The sequence below is a fragment of the Balaenoptera physalus genome (assembly GCF_965194825.1).
Source record: "Balaenoptera physalus genome assembly, chromosome: 15".
NCBI classification, from domain to species: Eukaryota; Metazoa; Chordata; class Mammalia; order Artiodactyla; family Balaenopteridae; genus Balaenoptera; species Balaenoptera physalus.
In genome coordinates, this window is record NC_138894.1 from 45,463,188 (window position 1) to 45,479,372 (window position 16,185).

Sequence of the window (16,185 nt, forward strand, 5' to 3'; positions counted from 1 at the left end):
TCAAAGCAAAAATTAAATGATCTCTAAAGGGCTATTTCTTTCTGATCAATAAAAACATTTAGAATTTAAAACTCAAAGAAAGGGTTACTGGACAGTTTGGCAACATTGTCAGGTTAAGCATCAGACAGACTGCCTGTCAGCTGGCAAGAAGCTGGATAGGGAAGGCTGGACTCATAAAATTCTTCCCCCAGGGGCACTAGCCCCTGAATGCACCACTATTCACCTACATTCAAAACGTAGAGACACGCCTCTGGCAGCTCATGTTTCAACCCGAGAGCCATTTCTCTTTTCTTCTGCAACAAATGACGATGGGGCTCCCAGTCCAACTGATATTCTCAGTAAAGTTCCTAGAGACAAATGACCAAAAGAATAGAGCTATGGACTTTCACCATGACCTGTTATACTAAAATACCAAACTAAATGGGCTTTGTTCTTTTAGACAAAACATCTTAGAAAGCAGAGTTAAAAAGATCATATATACATTACTAAGGAACTTAAACTTTCTCACAAAGGTAATGCAGAAACCATTAATGATTTTTGGCCCGATAAATATCATTATCAGGAGATTTTAAGGAACACTAACCTGGTAGTACTATTCAAGGTGGCCTTAAGTAGGGAGAAAGACCAAAAATAGGGAGACTAACTTAGGCAAATGCACAGAGTTGGGAATGAGCATGGTAGGTCTGTCGGACAGTGAGGAGGCCAGGTTGGGCCTTTCAGGGCTTATGAAACCATCAGGAACTGTTATTATTCTCGCTCACATACATGCAAACTCACACACAGACACATGTGCACCCCCCCAACCCCCCCCCACCACCAACACCTTAGTTCTAGTCTCTTCTTCCCAGAAAACCAATTCTGCAATATACACATGATAACACATAATTACTACTCTAATGCAAGCTCTATGTGACCTCTCAGCTACAATGCTCATCACCATCTGGCAGCTTCCCTACATCAATAAGTTGAAAATCCTGAAAAGAATCTATCTCAACCCTAAACCATAGGCTCTGCCTGAGCAGAGCCTGTTACACCAAACCATGTCACAAATACCTGTTTAGCCTATGGATGGGCAATCATTGTTCAGGGTTCCCTCTGATCTAATTAACTGGGGATCAGTGGGTAGGGATAAAAAGCTGGCATGGTTGACTACTCACGTAGCAAGGACTACAGGGAAAGGAGTTTCTCTTAGGTCAGTTGGCAGGGTAGCACAGGCAATGATAGACATTTTTTGCTATAGCTTGGGAAGAGCAGAAAATAAGCTACTCTAGGGAGAGCACAGAGAACTTTTAAAGCCAAGTGGATGTGATAGTCATTTAAGACTAGCAAACATGTAAGATTAACTGGTACCCGATGGAAACAAATCGTTCATTTGACTAAATATGATGCCTGTGTATGTGTGCACCCTGATTTAAGCAAACTACCATATATGTAAAAAAAAACCTTAGTTTCACACAAGTGAAAAATGATGGTTCATTTTCTAAAGTTTTTTAAATTAGCATTTAAATATAATCCCCTAATGCTGAAAAATTATTAAAATTTTAAAAATTTGATGTTTATGATTTCCTAAGAACTTATATATTATTTAGCATGAGTAACATTTACTTCAAAAATTATATCTAAGTTTAATAAGTTCTATTTAGGTTTAATATTTATATATTACTATGTAATTTGGAACCTAATATGTTCAATACAAACCCTAAACAAAATTAGCATAGGCAAGGAATGTGATAGACAAGCAAGGATTTAAATAGATATTTAAACTCAAAGCAAGCAATTTAGCCCAGACTCCAACAATCATATAGAATAGATTTTCTGTATTGCTTAGTATTTTGTACAATTCTTAATCTGCTATACTGTATATATTTGCTTTCTTTACATGACTGTTTCCTGAAACTAGAAAACAAACTACGTTTGTTTACAGTTGTATCTCTAGCACCTAGAATTGTGCCTGACACAGAGCAGGCACTTTTAAATTACGAAGAGCAGCTGGTGGGAAGGCTAGAAGAATGGAACAAACTAAGGGAAGTTTTGAATTCTGTCAGCCTTTATTAATGTCCTACAACAGTTTCATAGGAAATAATACAGGTAGAACACATACTTTAAAATTTTAAATGTTTAGAATAGTTTACTATGGACAATAGAAGAATCCATTTCTAACTACATTGCTGATTTCAGGAAACACGTCCAAAGATAGCAACTTTTTCCTGAGTTTTTACCACCTATGAAACAAAATTATTCTTTCTAGTCATTTTTTTAGTTATAGTAGGAAGATGAATCAATTTATGAAACGGACTTGCTCAATGAATTATAAAATTCCAGTAAAAGTTGAAAGCTAAGACTACTACATGCAAAGTTAATTAAGGTGTGACTGTGTTCTATATACAGTCTCCACTGACAACAAGTCATGATCGTACGAAAGAAATCTATATACACAATGAACTACAATTCAAAATAAAATGTCAAGGATGTAAAAGAAAAAGGTTTAGCCCAGGTATTATGAATGTATATACAAGAGGGATATTAAGTCTGACTGGAAGAATTAAAGAGATTCATGAAGAAAATGGCATGTGTATTAGGATTTCTACAGGAAGAAACAGGGATATTTTGAAGTAGAGGGAACAGCAAAAGTACAAAAATAGTGCAGAGTTTCTGTATAAAGTTTTAAAGTCTAGTCTGATGGAAGAAGAGTCAGGATGGGATACAACCATGATGAGATTTCATCATAAGGCATTAGGAGTTAATGCCTAATTCCATTAGGAATGAAAGCCATTCAAGAGGAGTTAAATGGTCAGGTGTATATTTCAGGAAGCAGTGTGAAAGACTAGAGATGCAAAAGATTAGAGATCAGGTGAAGAGGGCCTGATCTCAGGCAGTGCCCATGGGAATAAATGGATAGATGGGTACACAAAAAACTGTAGACATACAGGACTAGGTAACCAAATGGATTGGAGGTAAGGGAGAGAAAAGTAATGAAAATCACTAATACTTCCAGCCTGGTTTGTAAGGAGGATGGTGATGCCATTAACTGAAACAGGAAATGAGTGACAGAAATATGTTTAAAGTAAGAATAACACACATTCATATGTAGAAATTTCTTTATTCAAAAGTTAATAATATTAATAATCACCCCAAATAGGTTTTGGATGCTAGATATACTATCTAGCCCTGGAGAACATTTAAGAACAAAATGTTATTCACACTGAAAACATTTAGGTGATAAATAATAAATGATAGTGTGTCCATTGTTCTTTGTAATGTCTTAAATATTTTTGATAAGAGGGACCATCCTTAACTATTTATTAAGCATCCCAGAAATGTTTGGTTGAGTATGAAGTGCACTAACCAGACCAGACTAAAATTTTCATTTCAGCCTTTTATTTTTTGACTAGAAAAAATTTCAAACTACATTATAATAATCTTTATACCTCTGAAAAGAACAATTGTGGACTCAGAGTGGTCTAGAAAGATTAAGAAACAGTTTTTACAATTCATCCTTACTTTTGCCTTTAGCTCCACGTGGAACAGCTCTCTAACCTTTTAAAGACCACAAACTACATCTGTAAATTAGGGTAATAGTAATTGCCTTCCTACTTCAGAGAACATTTGAGAATTATGAGATAATGTTCTTGTAGTTCTCTGAACTGCACAGATCAAAGGCCTTAATTATCAATGATCAGTGGGATTATTCTGATGTCATTTTTCCTACTTCAGGTTTGCCTAAAGTCTGTGCTTGGATAAGGCTATAAAATTTTAAAAAATACTTTAGATATAAGTCTTGGCTTATCTGATCTATTACAGATTTAGGCCAGTTACAACAATTATAGAGCCTATGTAGAACACTTAAAAGAATACTAGTCAGACAAGACATGCATATAAAAATAATGGCTGCCATCTAAAGAAAAGAAAACCATTTAGAAAACAACTGATAGTGGTATATTTTCAACTAGTTACAAAAAAGATAAAATGAGCCTTTTTGAGATGTCATAAAACTGAATATTTTAATAATGAATTAGGAAGCCACTGCATAAGCTACCTGCTCTCCTGACTTATGACAATGGAAGCTATGTTTAGATCTGATCCTATAAAGAAAAACAAAACAAAACCAATCCAGAAACCATTCAAAGTTTTAAATTTTGCTTTATTTAGGAAAGAATAAAGAGATATTTAATTAAATTTTAAAAGTCAGAATTTCAGTAGCCAATCAAACTGAATACTTTGAGGGCAATGTGTCCACTAATGAATGATCAACAGATAGGAATGGCTTCATGAAAACTAAAAACCTCTTTGCCTCCAGTACCTGGGACTATTCTGTCACTCCCTCCTTTCTGGCCGTACCTTTCCCTCCACAACACTCTACACCCTAAAAATCATCTCTCATTCCTCCCTTTAAGAAAAATTTCTGTTTAAAAACTCACCTATGAACTTGACAAAAATGTCCAGTCTAAATCTAATCAAATCTCTAGACTTAATTATCATTTTACAGCAACACAGGAACAAAAAGAACAAGGTAAATGACACATGAGGAAGTATCAACAGTAAGATATCTAGAAAGTGAGACATTCTACAAGAGCACTGGCTTAGGAAGGAAAAGGAAAGCGAAGGGAAGGGAAGGGAAGGGAAGGGAAAGGAAGGGAAGGGAAGGGGAGAGGAGAGGAAATACAGAAAACAATACTGTATTATAATCATCAAGCTTGCTAAGAGACTAAATCTCAATTATTCCAACTACTGAAAAGAAATGATAATTATGTGATGTGATAGAGGTGTTAATTAGCACTACAATGGTAATCATATTACAATATATAAACGTAACAAATCAACATGTTATACCTGTAAATTTACATGTTATATGTCAATTATATGTCAATTTTTAAAATTCACTATTTCTTTTATAATATTAACTCTAACAAGTATACCTAACAAAGTTAAAAAATTTTGTAATTTTATTACAAAATTGGAACAATGGATATTTTTCCCATCTTAAACCAAATTAAATATGTATGGCTAGCTAGTGTTTAAACAACATGAAACTGAACCTGCCTCATAAGAATTATTCTTAGCAAACAGTACACGCAAAATTATTTTTATTCTCCAAAGGTAAAAAAGATCTTAACTCTTCTTCTCACCCAGTAAACAGATGTTCCTCTATTTTCTGGCTTTTGATTTCTTATCTCCTTACTCCCTCTCTGGGTAAATGTGAACCAACTCATCGCCATGACAATCAACTCTCTGCAGATTACTTTCAGATTAATAATTTTGCCCTGAAACATCTCCTGAGCACAGTTCCTGTATTTCCAACTACATGCTAGGCATTGCCACAAAGCCTTCGTGCTAGTGCCTTAAATCTAGTATGTGCCCCAAAATGAATTCTGATGTCACAGAATCCTGGTTTGAAATCCTAATTCTACCACTTACTAGCTATGAGACCATGGGTAAATTACTTAAATTCTCCAAGCCTGTTTTCTCCCCTGTAATATGCAGATATGAGTAGTTCCTTCAGCAAAGGCTTGTTACTATGTCTAAATAAGATAATGCATGTAAAGACATAAGCACAATGCCTGACACACAGAAATTACTCAAAATACACTAGTCATTTTTTCTCTCAAATTTGCTCTTCACCTTGTTTTCTTTTATTTCTCCAAATAGCATCATTACCCTTCCAGTCCCAACCTCAAATTCCCATGGTCTCCTTTGACAACTTCCTTTTTCTTGTGGCTAACATCCAATTAGTTGTCAAATATTTCAATTCTGCCCAAAAAAATCCAATTGAAATCAACAAACATTTATGGAATGCCCACTATGTTTACAGGCAAATGTGTATGAGGTAAGAGTAAGACATAGAACCTGGGCTTCCCTGGTGGCGCAGTGGTTAAGAATCCGCCTGCCAATGCAGGAGACATGGGTTCGAGTCCTGGTCCGGGAAGATCCCACATGCCGCAGAGCAACTAAGCCCGTGTGCCACAGCTACTGAGCCTGCACTCTAGAGCCCGTGAGCCACAACTACTGAGCCCACGTGCCACAACTACTGAAGCCCGTGCACCTAGAGCCCATGCTCCACAACAAGAGAAGCCACCACAATGAAAAGCCTATGCACTACAAGGAAGAGTAGCCCCCGCTCGCCGCAACTAGAGAAAAGTCTGCATGCAGCAACGAAAACCCAATGCAGCCATAAATAAATAAATAAATAAATTTAAAAAGAAGACATAGAACCTGCCTTTAAGCATGGGCTAGGAGTCACAAGAATGAGGCCAGGTGAGCAGAACTATAACCAATAAAGAATGGGATATGAATTCTAGCTCTTCCATGTATTATGAAGCCTTGGGAAATTTATGTGGAAAATTCATTTAGCCAGTTTCATTTTGTTCAACTACAAAATGGGAGTTACAATGCTTACCTCACCTGATTATATCCAGAATTAACTGAGATGGCATAAACAAAGGGCTCTGGACTTTTTTTTCTTTTTAACTCAGAGATCCCTTAAAGATCAAGTTGCACAATGGAGGTAAGGGGATTGGGGAAGGGGGTAAGGACTGTGTTAAATTGTTGAGATTTCTAAACTGCTTTTTAAAGGGGACTGCAGCCAAATATTGCTATGTAGGAACACAGGCCAGTGATATGTATTTTTTAATTTTTTTTTTTAATCAGAACTGTATGTATTTTATTTTCTTCCCAAATAAAAATAAGACTCTTATTTTCTCCCTGAATAAGAAATAAAGTCAACATTTTCTCCCTAAATTCTAACTAAGAAGAGAAAGACAAAAACTTATAGACAAAAGGCCTACAGAACCCCTTTTTTGGTCTAAGTCATCAAACCCTAAAATGTTCAAGTCTGAAAAAGTCAAGATCAGTGGATTTCACATATTTATTTTTTTTTTACTTAGAGCCCTAGGGTATCTCCAAGGCCATATTGTAGAACAAAGGAAAGGCTGGCATGCAGCTGCCAGCTCACTACTCCCATTTCAACTACGCAAGTTTTCCGTTTTATCAGTGTTATCTGGGAATCTAAAAAATTATGACAGAAGAAAGAATTTTGCCCCTAAGAAAACTGAAAACTGTTGATACAATAAATTCCCTCATTTTTTTAGGTAAATAAATTGAGACCAAGAGAGGCAAAAATGACTTTTCATTATCATTTTGCTAGTCAACATAGTACTACAGATAAGTCTAGAAGCCTCAATGACCCACCAGCGATAGTATCTATACACATAAACTCGCGATGTCTGAAAAGCTACTGTCCAATTTCATGCACTACTTCTTCCTTCCTAATGTTCCATTTGCTTATTTCTCCTTCTGGTTGCTAAAGTAGACTGTTAGTTGTCTACCCAGTATCAAGTTTTCCCTCTTCTTTAATAACAGAACCCTAATTTTATTCCAGAACATAATACGCCCAGTTCAAGCACTACATTTCACAGCCTCCTTTGCTGTTAGAGGTGACTATGCTACTGAGTTCTGGCCAGGGAGATGAAAGCAGAATTATCGTGTGGACCAGCTGAGAAGTCTCTTTAAAGAGAGTCAGCTCAGCTTAGAGCTGGGCCTTTTTACCCTTCCTCCTCTCTTCCTTTGGGAGGTTTGGGGTACAGAGTCGATAGCTGAAGCCTGTAGTGGCAGGACAGGCACAAAAGGTGCTTTAATTTCAGATGATTTCTCGAGGGCTCTTCACCAGCACTCTCTTATTTAGGAAAGTAAACCTTTGCATGTTGAAGCCACTTTTGATTTCCACACATGCCATATGCCTTATCTCTGCTTGTGTTTTCCAGAAAACAACTGGTCTTTTTCTTTGCACTCATTATAAATACAAATGACTTCTCTATTTCATTCCTTCAGAGTCTCAGGCCTTGCAAGATAACCGAGTAATATTTTCAATGACTGACAATTAAGATTTCCCCTCCCATATAGTATTTATCAAGGACACTCAGCATTTTGATGTAGAACCAGTCTCTTTAGTAGGGTTCAGAATTTTGAACAGAACATAACTAACTGGACAGACCTTTTTACGGTGGTGGGGGGCATGTTTCTTTTCCCCTTGGACTTCACCTTGCAGACAGCTTTCTGCTGAAAGGTTCTCTGTTTGAAAGCACAGGCTCTGGGAAAACCCAATTGCTTCCCTTTGAAATTGTTAGAAACTTTGAAATTCTACCAAGTGTTCAAGGCGGTTAGTGAAAACGATTTCCTTTCGTGTTTTTAGCACCTACCTAAATTTAGAGAATAACTTGTGCTTTCAAAACTTGAAATATACATACAGAAACTCTTAAAGTCATTGGATCTATCAATAAATATACTGTGTACCAAAGATACCTCTGATTTCAGAATCCTGAGACACAGAGTGTTAGAGCTGACCATCCTTTGGGGAGCAGGGGGCACCTCTTCATCTCTCCTGTGTGTTAGTGGGCAGAACAAAAGTAGGACCTCAGTGCTATGCTGACTTCACTCTTCTTTCCCTCTCAGCACAGAGCACCTGCTTTCAAGGGTAAGAAAGACATATTGGGTATGTGCCAATAGAAAATAAAGGAAAAGGAAAAACTAGGGTAAAGTCTACATCCCACGCTGGCTTTTGACCTTTACGAACCTTCTGACTGCAATGAACTTTATTGCTTCACGTCATTCTGGGGGCATATTCATTCCATATAAGAAGGAAGAGAAGCAATGTTCTCAGCTACCAGCAGTTAGTCCTTTCTGAGTCTAATTTCTCAGTGAGTCTATCATCTTATGAAAGAAATAGCTGACCCTTGTAAAGGGAAGAATGAATTCCAGTTGCTATTTTGAAGGTCACATTTTCTGGTCATTGGTTGGTGTCTACGTAGCTCAGACATGGTAAGTTTTTCCACAGCAATGCTTGCAGAACACAAGAGGAGGAGCCTTTCTGTTCATTTCTCCCATCAGCTCTACCACCTTGAGGCATCTAGTTTTTCTCTTCATCCTCTCTCTCTCATCCTTAGTCTCGGATAAATAAACAGCCTGGCAAATCAAGACTAGTTGACTTTTCATCTCTTCTCCATTAAGTCCTTTTGGTGAAAATTAACAAGTAGTCAAATGATCAAACTCTGTGCATCTTTAAATTTTTCCTTTCTTCTTTTTTCTGGAGATAACTGGAGTTTGTTGCTTAATTTTCTTTAGCGTTTTCTCAAGCAGCCTTCCCCCAAAGTCCACCGCTTGGGATGCTACACAGGTGAGCAGACCGGCGAGCGTGTGAGTGAGGCGGAATCTTGAGTCACAGCCATGGTCCTGGTTAACTCGTGCTTGAAGGAGCGGGAGGGGGAGGGGGGGAAGAAGGGGGGACCCTGGTTGGGGTCACGGGGAGACGGTGGCCGGGGTGGGGAGGGTGGTACAGAGGACAGCAAGGCTAAGCGCCGTGGGGCTGGCGGAAAGGCCACGCACATCATGGCCGGCGCATTCCGGCCGGGATACTCCTGTATTTTTTAATTTTAAGGTGAGTCAGAAAGTTCACATTAATGTGAACTCTCCAGTTTTTAAAAAAAAAAACACTGGCATGTAATTAAAAAAAAATTTTAAAGGGTGCACCAATATAATATCTGCTAAAAACTGTAAGTCACCAATTTGCAATCTGTGCCTTAATGGCTCAGAGGGAAGGGAGAAGCTGCATATTAGTTCCCTTGCTAGAAGATTCAAAGACTTGGTGAGAGTGGAATGTAATGCTTTTGGTTTCATTACTTGGTTCTTAGTTTTCCCTATGCTGAGAAAATGATGAGACAAAATAGAGAAGACAAATTAGATACTATTGTTGATAGAAAATACCAGAAATAGACAGCAAAGGCCTTGAATACCATTTAACTCTCTGGATCAAGAGTGTTGTATAATACAGATTTGCCTGGTCTTTGTGCCTGGTTCCTGAGAGAGCATCTAGACCCTTGGGATTTCCCCACTGATAGGAATGTCTTGTTATTCAGGGTGGGCTCTGATAGTTTACACTGAAGAGGTGACTCATTGTGGGCCCCTAGATAGCTTATACTAAAAAGATGACTCAGGATGGGGTCAGACCAAGCAGGAAAGACCAACCATGTGATCAGAGGGTTGACTCTGAGCCACTTAATATCAACCCAACATCTGGTGAGGGCAGGAGGGCTGGAGATTGAGTTCAATTATGTGACCAGTGATACAATCAATCATGGCTCAGTAATGTCACCCCAACAAAAACTCTGGACACAGAAGCTCAGTTGAGATTCTTGGTTGATGAACGTATCAGTGTGCTAGGAGGGAGATGAATTCAGATTCCAAGGGGAGAGGGCATGAAAGTTTTGTGTTTGGAACCCTCTTAGACTTTATCCTATGTATCTCTTCATTTGGCTGGTCCTGATTTGTATCCTTTATAATTAAATTGAGATCATAACTTTCCTGAGTTCTGTGAGTTGTTCTAGCTAATTATCAAACCTGAGGGGGGGTTGCAGGAAGCTTCTATATTTGCATCCAGTTGGTCAAAAGCGTGGGTGTTCTGGGACACCCAAACTTGCAACCAGAGTCTGAAGTGAGGGCAGTCTGTTGGAGGACTGTGCCTTTAACTCGGAGATCTGCACTGACTTTGGGTGGTTAACATCAGAATTGAATACTTCAGTATTGTAAGAATATATCCTTTAATTGTAAGATTTAACACTATTAACACATTTTGATAGATCTAAATTGTTGGTGCCAGAGAGAATTCTAGTCTGAGGAATAATCAGGAGCCTAAACTCAATTATAGCCTAAACTCAAGAGTTTATATTTCAGCCACAAGTGATAATGTTAGCAAAGCAAGTACCAAATGTTACGTTAAGAAGACAAAGTCAAATTGGAAATTATCCCTTTCTTAAAACAAAATAGAAAACTGACATTTATTCCCCCTTGAAAACTTGTCACAAGTCTGCCAGAAAGAAATACAACCAGTGAGAGTTTGTCTTTCAGGCCCCAGCAATATGTATGATTATTTATTTTCATTCAACTTTAAATCTTTGCCTTTCCCACCTCTCCGACCAGCCTCCTTCCCCTTCACAGGCAGGCCTCCCACCTGAGTTTCTACTCCTAACAAACACAACCTGAGCTCTAATTATTTTCTAAAGCCAAATAAGCTCCTTGGCCTTAATTGATGAAGGCTCACCTTCTATCGTATATCATTTACTATCAGATTGTTAAATTATTTTGCCTGTCTTGCTGAAAACCTTCCAATCTCCCATATTTGCCTCTGTTCTTGTTCTGCAGAGTCCAAAAATACAGAGTTAATATAATGTTAATACCAGAAAAAGTAAAAATAAAGCCAGAATATAAAATATCTGTCCTGTGTTATGAAAAGCCATTTTTTCCCTAAATCCCAAGTATTACAGCTCTAAACAAAAACTGTTTAATGAAGTGGGACTGACTGATTTTGACAGTGGTTGTCCTATTTTCCAAAAAGGTCTTTAGTATCCTTTCAAAGTTAATTAAATTTCATTTCTTAATGATTTAGTCATGTACTAAAGAATTTATATAACATGTATGTAGGGCTCTAAGAATAATAAAAACACATGGTACCCAATGATGCAGCTGAAAAATTAACACAATGTCAACATCTTTGAAACCGCTGTATCCCCCCCTTCCCTATTGCATTCTCTAATCTTCCCCTTGGAGCTAACCACTATACTTGCACTAACTTCTGGGAGTCACTTTTAATTCCAAATGTTTCTTTGCTCCTATTTCTTAAAAAGACTACCCTTTCCCCATTAAATACCTTTGCATTTCTGCTGAAATCAATTGACCATGTATATGGGAGTCTACTTCTGGTCTTTCTAATTGAGGACCACAAACCAAATGACTTCAATTTGATGTCTACATTATGATCAGTGTGTTTCTTCATTAACTGGGACTTGAGACAGTAAGCAGCAAACTATAAATAGAATACGGGACTAAGAATCAATAGAAATTAATTCTACTACAAGTCCTATCAACAATGAACTGAAGACTCCATGTGGCTTGGGGATAATGATGCCTATTACATGGGATCAGTGAAGGTCAAGTGAGAAAACATACAGAAAAATGCCTTAAGTGGGCCACACAACTAAAATATTTTTTTCTGATTTTTCATTTAGGAGTCTAATTTTAAGTACTCATGAATTTCCATCCTTTTCTCTACAACTGAATATTAAAACTTGAACCTAGGACTTTAGCAATAACAAACAGCCTATGAAAACTGTATAAATTTAGTTTTGATTTGCATCCCTGATCAGTCACTATAGGAGTGAAGCAGCTGTAGTCAGAATTTCCCCTCATTGTCCTCTGGGAATTTAGGCATTTTCATAATCACTTTCATATAGATATTTTGCCCTCTTCTCCTCCCTCAAACTACAGTATAAGTATTGAAACGCTAAACAAAGATCATCTTAAGAGTTAGAGCACAACAGTAAAGAAAAAAGAGAGGGTGGGGTGGTGAGTTTTTTTCTACTCGTAGTTTCAGGAAGTAATTGTGAGATTAGAAATGATAATTCAATGAATCCAGTTGTCCTCCCTCCAACTTTATCTTTCAAAAAAAAATAGGGACGAGCCTTAGTAAATTCAAATTAAGTCTGAATAATATCAGTTTCACTGCCTATAACCAGATAAAATTGAGTGGGAAATATCCCTGTTAATTCTTTTTTTTTTTTTTAATTAATTAATTAATTAATTAATTTTTTTTGGCTGTGTTGGGTCTTCGTTTCTGTGCGAGGACTTTCTCTAGTTGTGGCAAGCGGGGGCCACTCTTCATCGCGGTGCGCGGGCCTCTCACTATCGCGGCCTCTCTTGTTGCGGAGCACAGGCTCCAGACACGCAGACTCAGTAGTTGTGGCTCACGGGCCTAGTTGCTCCACGGCATGTGGGATCTTCCCAGGCCGGGGCTTGAACCCGTGTCCCCTGCATTGGCAGGCAGATTCTCAACCACTGTGCCACCAGGGAAGCCCTATCCCTGTTAATTCTGCTGTACTTCTAGAGTGGTAACTGGGAAGACCCAACCACCACACCACCACAGGGTTTGTCACATACTCCCTCCATGGTGATTAGCTACTTCCCATTCTTACTTCTCTTAGTTTCTTTCACAGCTTTTCTAATTCTAATTTAATAATCAAACTGCATTATAGAATTTAAATCATCACAAAGAATTTTCCAGTTAAATAGTTTCTCCTTCTCAATTATACAGAAACATCCAGGTTAATTCTTCCCTTGAGCTATAATCTATCAAAAGTTTTACTCAGAGGACTTTTATTAAAAACAAATTAACAGTTATAATAAACATATCCTCATTACCTGAAAAATACTATTCTTTTTTTTTTTAATGGTTGGTTGCATTATTTATTTATTTTATATTTATTTTTGGCTTACATGCAAACTCACACACAGACACATGTGCACCCCCCCCAAACCTAATCTCCCAATTCATCCTACTCTGTTGGGTCTTCGTTTCTGTGCGAGGGCTTCCTCTAGTTGCGGCAACCGGGGGCCACTCTTCATCGCGGTGCACGGGCCTCTTCACTATCGCGGCCTCTCTTGCTGCGGAGCACAGGCTCCAGACGCGCAGACTCAGTAGCTGTGGCTCACGGGCCTAGTTGCTCCGCGGCATGTGGGATCTTCCCAGACCAGGGCTCGAACCTGAGTCCCCTGCATTAGCAGGCAGATTCTCAACCGCTGCGCCACCAGTGAAGCCCCTGAAAAATACTATTCTTTTTTTTTTTTTTTTTCTGGGATGTGAGAATGAGATTTAGGACTCATTCTTTTTCATTATGTGCTTAATTTTTTTTTTTTTAATTTTTATTATTTATTTATTTATGGCTGTGTTGGGTCTTCGTTTCTGTGCGAGGGCTTTCTCTAGTTGTGGCAAGCAGGGGCCACTCTTCATCGCGGTGCGAGGGCCTCTCACTATCGCAGCCTCTCTTGTTGCGGAGCACAGGCTCCAGACGCGCAAGCTCAGTAATTGTGGCTCACGGGCCCAGCTGCTCCGTGGCATGTGGGACCTTCCCAGACCAGGGCTCGAACCCGTGTCCCTTGCATTGGCAGGCGGATTCTTAACCACTGTGCCACCAGGGAAGCCCGAAAAATACTATTCTTGAAAGAGTATTTGAAATAAAAATAACAATTAAATTCCAGGTTCCCCTTAAAGTAAGTGCATACAAAATGTCACTATTGTAAATTTCTGGGTTATGGTAGCCTGGAGTTACATAATCAGTTTTGACTCATATATATATATATATATATATATTTTTTTTTTTTTTAATTTAAAAAAAATTTATTTATTTTATTTTTGGCTGCATTGGGTCTTTGCTGCTGCGCGGGGGCTTTCTCTAGTTGCTGTGAGTAGGGGTTACTCTTCGTTGCAGTGTGTGGGCTTCTAATCGCGGTGGTTTCTCTTGTTGCGGAGCACGGGCTCTAGGCCCACGGGCTTCAGTAGTTGTGGCTCGAGGGCTCTAGAGCACAGGCTCAGTAGTTGTGGCACACGGGTTTAGTTGCTCCGCGGCATGTGGGATCTTCCCAGACCAGGGCTTGAACCCATGTCCCCTGCATTGGCAGGTGGATTCTCAACCACTGCACCACCAGGGAAGCCCCAAAAATGATTTTTAAAGTACTTTGAAACATCTGAAAAGTGCTCCATGAGTAGGGAATGTACCTTTTCGCTTGTGTTAGAATTATTTCTAAAACAACTGCAATTTAATAAAGGACACAAAAATTCTTGGTTTTCCAGGCCTCATTTTATTTTATTTTATTTTATTTTTTATTTTTTAAAATTACTTAATTTATTTATTTTTGGTTGTGTTGGGTCTTCGTTGCTGCACGCGGGCCTTCTCTAGCTGCAGTGAGTGGGGGCCACTCTTCCCTGTGGTGCGCAGGCCTCTCACTGCGGTGGCCTCTCCCGCCGCAGAGCACGGGCTCTAGGCGCGTGGGCCTCACCGGCCGCGGCCCGTGGGCTCAGTAGTTGTGGCTCATGGGCTCTAGAACGCAGGCTCAGTAGTTGTGGTGCACGGGCCCAACTGCTCTGCAGCATGTGGGATCCTCCCGGACCAGGGCTCCAACCCGTGTCCCCTGCACCGGCAGGCGGACTCCCAACCACTGTGCCACCAGGGAAGCCCAGGCCTCATTTTAAATGGACATATTTAAATATAACAAAAAATATGACAACTACAATACCTCATTCACAAAAAGCTCTTTTCTCTGGGGTAAAGGGTGTGACACCAGTGTGATAGCCATGGACATTCTCACTGTTCCTCGGAATTTGGTCAAATGTGTTTCCAGGTGTCCTGCTGGACTACATTATGGCCAAGCCAACCATTTCAGTCATCCCTGAAATCCAATTGCTGAGATCAGTCGAACCCAGGAATTCACTGGGTTCATTCAGACAACTGAAAAGAAGGAACAGGACCTGTTTATTCTTTTCTCTTAGAGTCCCAACATTAGACTCAGTTCATTAGTCTCAAAAATGCATTTGTTTTTGTTTTTTTTTATAATACATTTTTTTCAATTGGAGTATAATTGCTTTACAATGTTGTGTTAGTTGCTGCTGTACAATGAAGTGACTCAGGTATATGTATACCTATATCCCCTCCCTCTTGGATCTCCCTCCCTTCACCCCCCATCCCACCCATCTAGGTCATCACAGAGCACTGAGCTGAGCTCCCTGTGCTATACCTCAGGTTCCCACTAGCTATCTATTTTAAACATGGTAGTGTATTTATGTCAAACCTAATGTCCCAATTCATCCCACTCTCCGCTTCCCTCCCTGTGTCCACATGTCTATTTTTTACATCTGTGTCTCTATTCCTGCCCTGGAAATAGGTTCATCTGTACTATTTTTCTAGATTCCACATATATGCGTTACTATACGATATTTGTTTTCCTCTTTCTGACTTACTTCACTCTGTTCAAAAATGCATTTGAATCATTAAGAATTGAGAATACTGTTTCTCTCATCCACTGGAAAAGCAAGGTGGAAGCATCTCCCATTTCTTTCCATTATATAAAACCCTATTAATAAAAATTTGACACTTAAAAAGCAAGACAAGTACCTCCCCCAATATAGGGACAAATTATTTCCCATTAGCTGATCTTGGCCCTCATTTCTTTTCTAGAGATCCCAACTTCTCAGGGTTCCATGTTCTGTTGCTATGGACAGTATCCTGCCCTAAATGCCCTGCATTACTAGGAAAACTTTTCTATTAACACTGTTTGTGTCATTTTTTCCCCTGTAACGGCTCCCACACTCAT

At 39.0% G+C, this 16,185-nt stretch overlaps 1 protein-coding gene across 4 annotated transcripts in view; it reads right to left on the minus strand.

The window, feature by feature from the left end:
- COMMD1 (copper metabolism domain containing 1) overlaps nt 1-16,185 on the minus strand; it is a 148,416-nt gene that overhangs the window by 16,593 nt on the left and 115,638 nt on the right. For 2 of the 4 annotated variants that reach the window (XR_014253966.1, XR_014253968.1), the window contains one exon: nt 228-347. The exons of the other annotated variants lie outside the window; for them this stretch is intronic. The gene's annotated coding sequence lies outside the window, so the exon portion shown is untranslated. The remainder of the gene's footprint in view (nt 1-227; nt 348-16,185) is intronic. 4 annotated transcript variants of the gene reach the window in all.